General features: G+C 43.4%; 1 non-coding gene across 1 annotated transcript; it reads left to right on the plus strand.

The window, feature by feature from the left end:
* Positions 1 to 12190: 12190 nt before the first annotated feature.
* Positions 12191 to 12265, plus strand: Trnaa-cgc (transfer RNA alanine (anticodon CGC)). The gene has a single exon. It is a non-coding gene; the product is annotated as a tRNA-Ala (tRNA).
* Positions 12266 to 13711: the final 1446 nt, after the last annotated feature.

Raw genomic sequence — 13711 nt, forward strand, 5'->3', positions numbered from 1 at the left:
TAGACAAACCTAAGGACTTAGATGGGTACCTTCTCAATGACATGCTGATTTCCAGCCTGACCCCGGACGCAGACGAGCGTTCGAGATTTACACTATGTGATCAAAAGTATCTGGACACCTGGCTGAAAATGACTTACAAGTTCGTGGCACCCTCCATCGGTAAGGCTGGAATTGAGTATGTTGTTGCCCCACCCTTAGCCTTGATGACAGCTTCCACTCTCGCAGGCATACGTTTAATCACGTGCTGGAAGGTTTCTTGGGAAATGGTGGTCCATTCTTCTCGGAGTGTTGCACTGAGGAGAGGTATCGATGTCGGTCGGTGAAGCGTGGCACGAAGACGGCGTTCCAAAACATCCCAAAGGTGTTCTATAGAATTCAGGTTAGGACTCTGTGCAGGCCAGTCCATTACATGGATGTTATTGTCGTGTAACCACTCTGCCACAGGCCCTGCATTATGAACAGGTGCTCGATTGTGCTGAAAGATGTCGCCATCCCCGAATTGCTCTTCAACAATGGGAAGCAAGAAGGTGCTTAAAACATAAATTTAGGCCTGTGCTATGATAGTTCCACCCAAAACAACTAGGGGCGCAAGCCCCTCCATGAAATACACGACCACATCATAACACCACCGCCTACGAATTTTCCTGTTGGCACTGCACACGCTGGCGGATGACGTTCACAGGGCATTCGGCATACCCACACCCTGCCATCGGATCGCCACACTGTGTACCGTGATTCGTCGCTCCACACAACGTTTTCCCACTATTCAATCGCCCAATGTTTACGCTCCTTACACCAAACGAGGCGTCAAATGGTTCAAATGGCTCTGAGCACCATGGGACTTAACATCTGAGGTCATCAGTCCTCTAGAACTTAGTACTACTTAAACCTAACTAACCTAAGGACATCACATCTTCCATGCCCGAGGCTGGATTCGAACCTGCGACCGCAACGTTTGCGCGGTTCCAGACTGAAGCGCCTAGAACCGCTCGGCCACACCGGCCGGCAAGCGAGACGTCGTTTGTCATTTACCGGCGTGATGTGTGGCTTATGAGCAGCCGATCGACCACGAAATCCAAGTGTTCTCATCTCCCGCCTAACTGTCGCAGTGGATCCTGATGCAGTTGGGAATTCCTGTATGATGGTCTGGATAGACCCTCTTCAACTGTCGGCGGTTTCTGTCAGTCAACAGACGAAGTCAGCCTGTACGCTTTTGTGCTGTACGTGTCCCTTCACGTTTCCACTTCACCATCACATCGGAAACAGAGAACCTGGGGATGTTTACGAGCGTGGAAATCTCGCGTACAGACGCGACGTGACACCCAATCACCAGACCACGTTCGAAGTTCGTGAGTTCCGCGGAGCGCCCCATTCTGCACTCTCACGATGTCTAATGACTACTGAGATCGCTGACATGGAGTACCTGGCATTAGTTGGCAGCACAATGCACCTAATATGAAAAACGTATGTCTGGATACTTTTGATCACATAGTGTATGTCGGGCAAGGCAACTAGTGTGACGTCAAAAATTCGTTGTGGACCCCCTATTTCCCGTGCGTCCCGCAATTGGTCTTCTAACGTTCTGCTAAAGAAAAACAAAGTTCCTAGACGGAGTGTAGCACGCGCCATACCCAGTGCGACCGACGATGATCATAGGGCAGTCGGTTGTTGTGTCGTACTGCAGAATAACGGGAGACGCTACAGCATGACGCATCGCTGGTTCCTGATATTACCATTACCACAATCACGAACAACTGAGTATCTACCCAGCGTGTAGCAACCGTTTCGCCATGGTTGCACGTCTTACATGAACTGCAAGAGGCTTCGTAAACATCGCGGATCCACTTTGATCCCACTGCCTCTGACTTACTGGCACGCACATTCTGCTCGATGTCGTCCCAGGAGCAGGGCTGACGTCAGGTAGTGTTGGGTACTGGAATATGCTCATTGGCATTCAAAGGTAGCAAGCATAAAAAGTATTAAGACACAGTTTGAGAACTTGTAAAGGAGTCTCATGGTAGGGTGTGCTGAGACATAGGTGTTAAGAAGAAAGTTCAATATGTTGTACCGCCTCCGATTTAATTAGCACTGAAGTTAGCCAACTAGGTCGTTGTGTGCACAGATTCAAAACGCCTGCCAAGGACGGTGTTGCCAAACCGAACAAGAAATCAATATAAAAACTGGGCGCTGGATGGTAGTATCGAACCCGAGCCCACAACTCAGCAGTCTCACGCGCTACTATCTACGTTATGAAAACAACTGACATCAATGGTATCAGCTTGAGTAGCAGAATTTTGTCTGACAGTCATCGATCATCTTCGGAAATCTTATTTACGCAATCGATCTTCAACGTAAGCATTCGTTTAGCTGCGAATCTAAGTGCAAAGAGGTGCGATATGACAACGACGGATGTACGCTTGACACACACCTCTCACAGCAGTGAACGTAGTGCTATTTGTGTGACACTACTGTTCGGTTTGTGGAAACCAAACGGAGAAAACGTTTGGAAACACCGTCTATGGACGGCTGCTCGAATTTGAACGTGCCAGGGTTTAATTGGTTAAATTCAACGCTAATTAAATCGGAAACAGCGCAACATATTAAATTTTTTTTCTCAACAATTATTTCTCAGCACAACCTACTCTGCAACAACTTTTCAAGCTTTTCAGACTGTTTCTGACCACCCTGTGCAATACAGACAGAGCTGTACCAAGCTGCCATGGTAGAACTGCAAGGCTGCACCCCCCCCCCCTTTCAACCCTACCTCCTTAAAAACTAACTTTCTGCAATCTTTTCTACATAGATTTTTTTTTCTTTATTGAATTTCAATTCCCCCCGAAGGGGGCGGGCTGGCAGCAGCTGACTACGCCGCTCTTCAGCCTACAGAATTTGTGGTAAAAAGACGAAGATAATAAAAAATAACAGTTGGCGATAAAATCGGCGACTTAAAGGTAAAATGGCAGAAATATATAGATTTAGAACGTTTTGTAATTTGTAACGCAGGTTTAATTAAAATGAAGCGAGATGAAATGATACAGAGGCTGTGCCGTGCGTGCTACCACAACGACGGAGTATTTGTGAAGAGAGAAGACTAACCCATGGTTCCTGAAGTCGGGCGGTAGCCTTTCCAGCAGTTGCAGGGGCAACAGTCTGCATGGCTGATCTGGCCTTGCGTCATTAGCCAATATGGTCTTGCTGTGCTAGTTCTGCGAATGGCTGAAAGCGAGGGGAAACTACAGCTGTAAATTTTTCTCTTTCAAGAGCATATTGCTCTACTGTATGGTTAAACCATGGTGGCATCCTCTCGAATGAAGTATTCTAGAGTTAAAGTAGTTCTCCCATTTGGAACTCTGGACGAGATCTACTCAGGAGGATGCTGTCATCAGGAAAGAAAAAACTCGCATTCTGCGGGTCGGAGCGTGGAATGTTTGATCTCTTAATCGGGTGACTAGGTTAGAGAATTTAGGAATAGATAGGTTGAAGTCAAATGTATTGGGAACTAGTGGAATGCTGTAGCAGGAAAAACTTGGCTTTTTGTCAGGTCAGTACAAGGTTATCAATACAAAATCAGATAGGGGTAATGGAAGAGGAAGTCTAATAATGAATAAGAAAAAGGAAATGCGGGCAAGCTGCTACGAACAGCGTAATGAATGCATTTTCTTAGCCAAGACAAACACAAAGTCAGCAGCCACCACAACAGTACAAGTTTCTATGCCTACTAGCTCCGCAGAAGATTGACAGAATATACGGCGAGAAAAACGAAATTATTCAGATATTACAGGAGAGGAAAATTTAATTGTCGTGGGTAACAACAATTCGGTAGTAGAAAAAGAAAAAGGGAGAGATGGAGAAGTAGAAGGAGAGCATGGGTAGAAGGAAAGGAGAGAAAGAGGAAGTTGCCTGAAAGAATTTTTCACGGAGAGTAGCTGAATCATAGCCAATACTTCGTTTAAGATTCATGTAAGAAGGCTGTATACGTGGAGGAGACCTAGGGACGTTCGAAGGTTGATTACATAACGGTAAGACAGAGATTTAGAAACTATATTTTAAATTGTCAGACATTTACAGGGGAAAATTTGGCCTCTGACCACAATTTACTGGTTTTGAACTGTAGACTGAAACTGAAGAAACTGCAAAAGGTAGGAAATTGAGGAGATGGAACATGAACAAAAATTGTTGCGACCAGAGGTTTTTGAGAGTTTCAAGGGAGCATTAGGCAGTGTTTGATTAAACCAGGGGATAGGAATACAATACAAAACGAATGGGTAGCTCTAAGAGATGAAATAGTGAAGGCAGCTTAAGATCACACAGCTAAAAAGACAAGACCCAGTAAATAATATTGCGTTAACAAAGGAGATACTGAATTTAATTGAAAGGGTGGACGGAAGAAAATGCTAACCCACAAGGGGGTATTTTGCATTAGTACTTGTTACACGTTTGGCTAAATTTAAAGACGAGACCATAAATACAATAACACATAGTAGTTTGTATAACAGACAAAATTTGATAGCGGTACATACGGATCTGCTTCCTGTGAGAATGTGGCGCATTTGAAAGCACAACAGGCAATATGACCAGATTAACCCTTACTAAATTGCGGGTTAGCACTTTCTTCTGCCGATTCCTTCAATTGACGAAATGAGAAAATATCAAAACGCAGCAAGTGAGATAGGCGAAAGGGAATACAGATGTCTAAAAATGAGATTGAAAATGCAAAAAGATTAAACAGGAAATCGTAGAGGACAAATGCTAGGCTATAGAAACATATATAACTAGAGGAAAGATAGATGTTGGCTATAGGAAAATTAAAAAGCCCTTTGGAGGAAAGGGAAGCAACTGTACCAATACCATGAGCTCAGGTAACAAGCTATATATATACTTAGGGGAAATGAACTTGAAGACAGTGTTATAGAAACGGAAGAAGAAGTAGATCAGATGAGAGATATAATGCGAGAAAAATTTGACAGACCTAATTTTAAACAAGGCCCCTGTAACAGACGACGTTCCCTCAGAATTATTGCGATTCTTGGAAGAAACAGCTATAACCAAATTGTTCTTCCTAGTGTACAAGATACATGACACGGGCAAAATACACTCATACTTCAGGAAGAATCCCAAAGAAGGCAGGTGTTGACAAATGTAAAAACTAACAAACCATAAGTGATGGTTGCAAAATATTGACAAGAATTATTTACAGAAGAATGGAAAAACCTGGAAGAGGATGGCCTTGGGGAAGAACAGTTTGGGTTGTGAAGAAATATACACTCCTGGAAAAGGAAAAAAGAACACATTGACACCGGTGTGTCAGACCCACCATACTTGCTCCGGACACTGCGAGAGGGCTGTACAAGCAATGATCACACGCACGGCACAGCGGACACACCAGGAACCGCGGTGTTGGCCGTCGAATGGCGCTAGCTGCGCAGCATTTGTGCACCGCCGCCGTCAGTGTCAGCCAGTTTGCCGTGGCATACGGAGCTCCATCGCAGTCTTTAACACTGGTAGCATGCCGCGACAGCGTGGACGTGAACCGTATGTGCAGTTGACGGACTTTGAGCGAGGGCGTATAGTGGGCATGCGGGAGGCCGGGTGGACGTACCGCCGAATTGCTCAACACGTGGGGCGTGAGGTCTCCACAGTACATCGATGTTGTCGCCAGTGGTTGGCGGAAGGTGCACGTGCCCGTCGACCTGGGACCGGACCGCAGCGACGCACGGATGCACGCCAAGACCGTAGGATCCTACGCAGTGCCGTAGGGGACCGCACCGCCACTTCCCAGCAAATTAGGGACACTGTTGCTCCTGGGGTATCGGCGAGGACCATTCGCAACCGTCTCCATGAAGCTGGGCTACGGTCCCGCACACCGTTAGGCCGTCTTCGCTCACGCCCCAACATCGTGCAGCCCGCCTCCAGTGGTGTCGCGACAGGCGTGAATGGAGGGACGAATGGAGACGTGTCGTCTTCAGCGATGAGAGTCGCTTCTGCCTTGGTGCCAATGATGGTCGTATGCGTGTTTGGCGCCGTGCAGGTGAGCGCCACAATCAGGACTGCATACGACCGAGGCACACAGGGCCAACACCCGGCATCATGGTGTGGGGAGCGATCTCCTACACTGGCCGTACACCACTGGTGATCGTCGAGGGGACACTGAATAGTGCACGGTACATCCAAACCGTCATCGAACCCATCGTTCTACCATTCCTAGACCGGCAAGGGAACTTGCTGTTCCAACAGGACAATGCACGTCCGCATGTATCCCGTGCCACCCAACGTGCTCTAGAAGGTGTAAGTCAACTACCCTGGCCAGCAAGATCTCCGGATCTGTCCCCCATTGAGCATGTTTGGGACTGGATGAAGCGTCGTCTCACGCGGTCTGCACGTCCAGCACGAACGCTGGTCCAACTGAGGCGCCAGGTGGAAATGGCATGGCAAGCCGTTCCACAGGACCACATCCAGCATCTCTACGATCGTCTCCATGGGAGAATAACAGCCTGCATTGCTGCGAAAGGTGGATATACACTGTACTAGTGCCGACATTGTGCATGCTCTGTTGCCTGTGTCTATGTGCCTGTGGTTCTGTCAGTGTGATGTATCTGACCCCAGGAATGTGTCAATAAAGTTTCCCCTTCCTGGGACAATGAATTCACGGTGTTCTTATTTCAATTTCCAGGAGTGTAGAAACACGCCTGGCAACACAGGCCCTACGACATCCTACATTACTAGAAGACAGTCGAAGAAAGGGGAACCTATGTTTGTAGCATTTGTAAATTTAATGTTTTTGACGACTTGGACTGGACTATACTCCTCGAAACTTTAAAACTAGCAAAGACAAAATGTAGGACCCGAAAGGCTCTTTAGAGCTGACACTGAAGTCAGACTGCAAGTATAAGAATCAAAGGAAATGAAACCGAAGGAGTGATTGAGAAGGAAGTGAGACAGGGCTGTAGCTTATTCCCCATGTTATTCAATCTGTACATTGAGCAGGCGGTGAAGAAAATCAAACAGAAATTTTGAAAGGAAATTAAAGTTCAGGAATAAGAAAAGAATTATGCGGTTTACTGACGACAATGTAATTCTGTCTGAGGCTGCTAAGGATTTGGAAGAGCTGTTGAACATATTGTGTCTTGGAAAAAGATTATGAGATGAATATCAATAAAAGTAAAACATGGGTAATGGAACTTAGTCGAAGTAAATCAGGCGGTGCTGAGATAAGTGGGTTATGAAATGTGACACCGCAAGTAGTAGATGAGTTTTGTTACTTGGGCAGCTTATGATAACCGAAGTACGGAAGAAATAAAATGCAGATTCATAATAGCATGAAAACAATTATGAAATAGTGGTATTTATTAACATTGCATATAAACCTATATGTTCATAACTCTTTCCCGAAGGTATTTGTCTGGAGTGTAACCTTGTATGGAAGTGAAATATGGACGGAAGGCAATTCAGACAAGAAGAAGACAGAAGCTTTTGAAATGTCGTGTTACAGAAGAATGTTGAGGATTAGATGGGATAACAAATACATCGAAATGGAGAAAAAAGAAATTTAGGCTCAAGTAGACTAAAGGAAAGGATTGTCAGGTAGGACACATACTGAGGCATCAAGTAATAGTCAGTTTGGAATTGGAAGGAAGTGCTGGGGGGGAAACTGTAGAGGGAGACAAAGGCTTGAATCCAATAAGCAGGTTGAAATTGATGTAGGCTGCAGTAGTTAACGCAGAGCTGTAGAGGCTTCCACATGATAGACTAGCATGGGGAGCTGCATCGAATTAGGCTTCAGATTGAAGACCGCAACAACAGACGAAAAACACTACTTACAACTAATTAAATGCATTATTGCTGTAAATAAATTACAAATTGCGTAAATTTTCAAAAAAATTAAAAGTAAAATAATCTATGTTTTTTTATGCAGCTACTGCACACTGACTTTACTACAATGCATTATAAATAACATAATTATTTTCTTTGCTACTCATAAATTATTAATAGAGCATAAATCACTAATTGGATAGAAACAAAACAGGTTACAGTGATGAGACGATATTCCTTCCCAAAAATTATGTTTTTCTTGTAAGTTTGGTTTCCATTTCCTTGCTTTGAGCGAAACAAACGCAGCGGTTATGTCACTAAAGTCAAATTTAACAGCTGTGTCGTATTCTGTAGACAAGATAGTTGAATTTGACACTCCGCTTGACCTATAATCGACCTTCAGTGGTTGTTTTAACATCTTTGATTTGCTGGAACTGCGTGGAAAAGATTGTGCAATTACTAGAATTGTCATAAACGTCCTCAAAGCTTTTTTGATGTTTGAATAAGCATCTCGTAATCCATGCTTTGAAAAAATGTTCAAAATATCCAGATGGGTAACTATGTCGATGCTCTTCGCCGGCTCTTTCTAATGAAATTTGAAAGCCTTTTTTTTTTTAACTAGTTCAGCTGTACTGATGTTTCTGCTAAATTTGACATCCAAGCATACTTCATATTTTTCAAAACAAGGTACAGAGTCTTCATTAAACCGTTGCTAATAGGAAATTAAAGTGCGATGAAATGTATGTTACATGTAAGATCTGTTTCCCATCTCACTTCTTATTCCATCAGATAATTTTAAGCACTCTATCTTAAAATGTTTCGCTCCAGTCCTCAGCTGGCAGAAATCGGCAAAATTTGCAAGTTTCCAGTCAAATGGCACATTTACTTCAGCACCCACTCGCCAGCCTTTGAGATCCTACAACACTGTAGCGAAGTTACTGCAAAAGCACCATTGTTGAACATGAGCTAGCTGCTTAGTCAGCATCCGGATGAATCAAGTGCGCTGTTGACAAATAACCCCTGTGACGGCTGTTCTATAGTAATCACTTCTGTATGATGTTAGTTGGACGAACTGACACTGTGACAACAACGTGCGTTTAGTCTCGAGCCGAGGGAGAGGCTTCTTCTGGGGAGCCAAAGGTTATATACAAATTGAACAGAAATCAGATGGCAAACATAAGATTCGAAGGACATAAAACGGAGGCAGTAGCTAAGAAGGGAGTGATACAGGGTCGTAGGTTATCCAATCAGTATAGTGGAACCGAACAGAAATTTGGAAACGAAATTAAAGTGTGGGTGGAAGAAACCAAAGCTTTAAGGTTTGATGATGACACCGTACTCTACATCTACATATTTCGGAAGCCACCGTACGGCGCATGGCGGAGGATACCCCGTACCACTGCCAGTCATTTCCTTCCTTGTTCTACTCGCAAACAGAGCAGGGGAAAAACGACTGTCCATATGCCTCCTGTCCTAACCGGGGTATCTGCCCCAGACGGCAATTTCAGGGGACGCCAAATTCATAATCTTGAAGAAAAAAAATCCTTATTTCACAAAGCGCCTAGCATCCATCGCACATTGGTCTATCGATTATTCATATGATTTGGAACACATCCATGTTGGTCTTTGAAAATTTTTGAACGCTTCTAAGTTGATTTCTGATCGTATCATAAGTTGATTTATGAATGCGTGCATAGTGTACATGTTGTCTCTGCCAGGGCAATTCCCGTTGCATCAAGAATGGGTGTGTGAAGATCAGCGTTGTGATACTTATTAGCGAAATCCACAGATTCAGACTACCAGAGTGGAAATAAACGACTAACAGGAATAACAGGTAAGAAAGATTACATATTATCTTCTCGGTGCATCCAAGAAAATGAAATTTTGACACAAAATTTTTGCCACATCACTACATTACTAAGGGTCAGTTGTATAGTCCCTGGTTAGCAGCCACTTAAGTTCTATTCTTGGAATAGAGCGGAAAATATCTTGTACGAACGCGTAATAACGCCTAACCGCAGATTAAACACGGGTGATTCTGGCAATATTAGAGAAGTTAATGATGACAAGATTGTTTGTTGGAACGAGGAAGGAAAAATAACGGCGACATCACAGAAATTATATGGAAGAGTATGACGATTCAAAATTTATATAAAAATTTCATACTACTACTACTTTTCGACGTCGTGCTTAAGAAACTAGAGCTTATGAACGAAATGTGAAACTGTTTCCGAGCATAAAACGTTTTGCTTGTGGTAGGCGTAATAGGCAATGATATTGGTACTTCGTCAATTATATTCTGTCGCGTTATTTGTGCAAATGAGGTAGATAAAAATGACCATTTGTGCCAAAATAGTCTCGCTTATTTGGTGTGTGTTACAATTGCTGCAATATTAGAAAGGCCTATTTCGTTTTAACTAGCAGACAGTGACAAAATACATGTAATCAAATCGAGAAACCACACCAGTCTTGGGTACGATTCGTATTAACAGCTTTTTGAGTATCAGACAACGACAGTTTGATTTTTCATATATCAAAACGTTTGACGAACTTTGATGAGGTAATAGATTCTTCCGCAGAAAGGAAAGCACGAGGGTGTAAGCTGAAGCGAGATTAGAGAGAAAAAAATGTTGCGACCTATGGATTGAAGAAATGTGTACTGTCTTGCTTGTCTCTTGCCTTTACTGGTTTTATGTTTCCTATATTTAAATTTATGTCAAACAAAAGAGAAAGTTAATAGCTAATAGGCAATAAAGATTGCAAATTTTCTGAAGAGTTCTTATTTTCCAGGTCACAAATCATCCCACCCAGTATTAATAGTGAGTTTTTTCTAAGCGGGGGTAGGATGTCAAACCGGCTGACTGAAAGCAGGAGAGGCACCACAGGACATTTTAATTTCGTCTGTTCTGAATATAGGTTTGACGGCTTCCATTGCAAAAAATACACATTTGAATTCCAAAGAGCGAAATACAGTGATGTGCGATAGAAGAATGCTGTTTGAAGAGTGGCACTGCACTTTTGCACACTTATGACAAAATAACATGTGTTACATTTCCTCGAACATATATGTTTTACATATCAAACTCTCCATAAAGCCGTGCGCTACAAAATGATCATTTTTTTTAAATTTTTGACTTATTATCTCAAACAAGTGGGCGGGACGGGAGGGGGGGGGGGGGGTCGCGACAATCAAGTTTTTGCCCCCGTTCGGAAATACCGTAAATCCGGGGCTGCTCGCAAGCTATTAGACGTTTTTCAGATTCTGAAAAGTGGCGAAAATTGTTAGCCCATCCAGTCCTCTACGCGAATTGTGTGTCCATCACCTTGGTATGGTTAGCCTCGAGGCTATTACCTTCAGACCTGGGTAGAAGAGGCGCAATGTGAGCAATGCACTTCTCACGACGTTTTCCACGGACAGATCTAGGACCAGCTGGAGTTCGCACTATGCCTTCAACTCAGGCACGAAATATTTGTACGACACCAGCAGGAGCCATGGTGTCACGCTGCAGAGCTGTGGGGCACAATCCTTATGCTCTACGTCTGCAATGGTGATGCGATCACGTAGTAGTGTGTTAAAAACAATGGAGTAAGCACTCCACCTCCCATAGATATTTAAATTTTTATTCCAGTTTTCCCCCCAATTCCGACGTTCCATTCTAAGATGTATCAGCAAATACGATGTTAAACAATTATTTTAACAAATATCCTCCGTTAAACAACATTTACTAAGCCTTTTTTATTTCATGAAAAATACACCCCTGCTTATGCCTTCTGTAAGCACACCAATGAATGATGACATCTTTTAACTGATTGAACTCCGAGTTCAAGATGGAACGCTGTATATAGTATTAACGAAACACGTTTTTTAGCTGTGATTCGCAAATTCCGTTATTACTGTACAACCTAGGTTTCAGGTTACAATCCCATTTTCTAGTACATAACTGATCCCAAATATGAGAACTGGGTAAAGACAAACAAGTCAACGTTTTATTCTGTCGATTCATCACTTAAACTATAAATGTTATCTCTGTTGACGATTTTGTCAAGATTACATCTGGATTTACAAAATATGTTAGTACAGAATGAGATTTTCACTCTGCAGCGCTGATATGAAACTTCCTGGCAGATTAAAACTGTGTGCCCGACCGAGACTCGAACTCGGGACCTTTGCCTTTCGCGGACAAGTGCTCTACCAACTGAGCTACCGAAGCACGACTCACGACCGGTACTCACAGCTTTACTTCTGCCAGTACCTCGTCTCCTACCTTCCAAACTTTACAGAAGCTCTCCTGCGAAACAATGGAGTAAGCTTCTGTAAAGTTTGGAAGGTAGGAGACGAGGTACTGGCAGAAGTAAAGCTGTGAGTACCGGTCGTGAGTCGTGCTTCGGTAGCTCAGTTGGTAGAGCACTTGTCCGCGCAAGGCAAAGGTCCCGAGTTCGAGTCTCGGTCGGGCACACAGTTTTAATCTGCCAGGAAGTTTCATGTTAGTACAGCATTTACAGTAATTGTGACTACACATACGACAAACAATGGTTCAAATGGCTCTGAGCACTATGGGACTCAATATCTGAGGTCATAAGTCCCCTAGAACTTAGAACTACTTAAAAGTAACTAACCTAAGGACATCACACACATCCATGCCCGAGGAAGGATTCGAACCTGCGACCGTAGCAGTCGCGCAGTTCCAGACTGAAGCGCCTAGAACCGCTCGACCATAGCGTAGAGCTATGTACCTGAATGGATCTTTTGTAAGGTAGGGGGGGGGGTGTAATATTGTCTAATGGAGTAAATAATTGAACCGAGTATGTTCATTCAGTAATAGATGTTGGGGTACCCTCATCTGTTTCTTAATTTCTAAAATTTCTAACTCAGGAGGAGGAGGAGGAGGAGATTAGTGTTTAACGTCCCGTCGACAACGAGGTCATTAGAGACGGAGCGCAAGCTCGGGTGCGGGAAGGATGGGGAAGGAAATCGGCCGTGCCCTTGCAAAGGAACCATCCCGGCATTTGCCTGAAGCGATTTAGGGAAATCACGGAAAACCTAAATCAGGATGGCCGGAGACGGGATTGAACCGTCGTCCTCCCGAATGCGAGTCCAGTGTGCTAACCACTGCGCCACCTCGCTCGGTCTAACTCAGTGAGGTTTGCACCCTTTCCCTCTATGTGTTAGACTTCTACATATGTTATGTATTTGTGATTTTCATTTACGCAATGTTCAGCAAAGGATGAATCTAGCTTCATTAATCTCTACTTTCTATTACGTTCTCTGTGGGGTGGGGGTTACAAGACAATTCTCGAAAGTTGCCAGTCTTGCTATATTGGATAGATTGGACGGTCAATCTGCACTAGGCTCAGACAACACCATAGAAGTTGGAGATTAAAGAAGCCAGCTTCACCTTTTGCCGAACGTTGCGTGAACGAAAACCAAAAATACATAATAGATATAGAATACTACGCATAGAAGTAAAAGACGAAAAGCTCACTCAGTTAGAAATTTTAGGAATTAAGAAACAGACGAGGGTTTCCCTACATTTAATATCGAATGAACAAATTCAATTCAACTATTCACCCCTTTTGGACAATATTGCAGCCCCTTCAGAGAAATAGAATCTTAGTGCTTTCATTTACATAACAAAAATTCCATTCCTGTGCATAGCTGCTCTATTCCACTGTATATTTGGCGTAATTTTTATAAATGCTATGCTAATGAAGTCTGTAAACCGCATGCAATTTTGTCAGAATTGTCAACAGAGATAACTCGTACAGTTTAAGTCAGTAATCGATAGGTTAAAAAGTTGATATGTTTATCTTTGCCTGGTTCTCATTTCTGGGAGCAGTTACGTACTAGAAAATGTGCTTGTAACCCGAAACCTACGTCGTACAGTTATAATAAAGTTTGTGA

This window comes from Schistocerca nitens, chromosome 3 (assembly GCF_023898315.1).
Source record: "Schistocerca nitens isolate TAMUIC-IGC-003100 chromosome 3, iqSchNite1.1, whole genome shotgun sequence".
Taxonomy (NCBI): Eukaryota; Metazoa; Arthropoda; class Insecta; order Orthoptera; family Acrididae; genus Schistocerca; species Schistocerca nitens.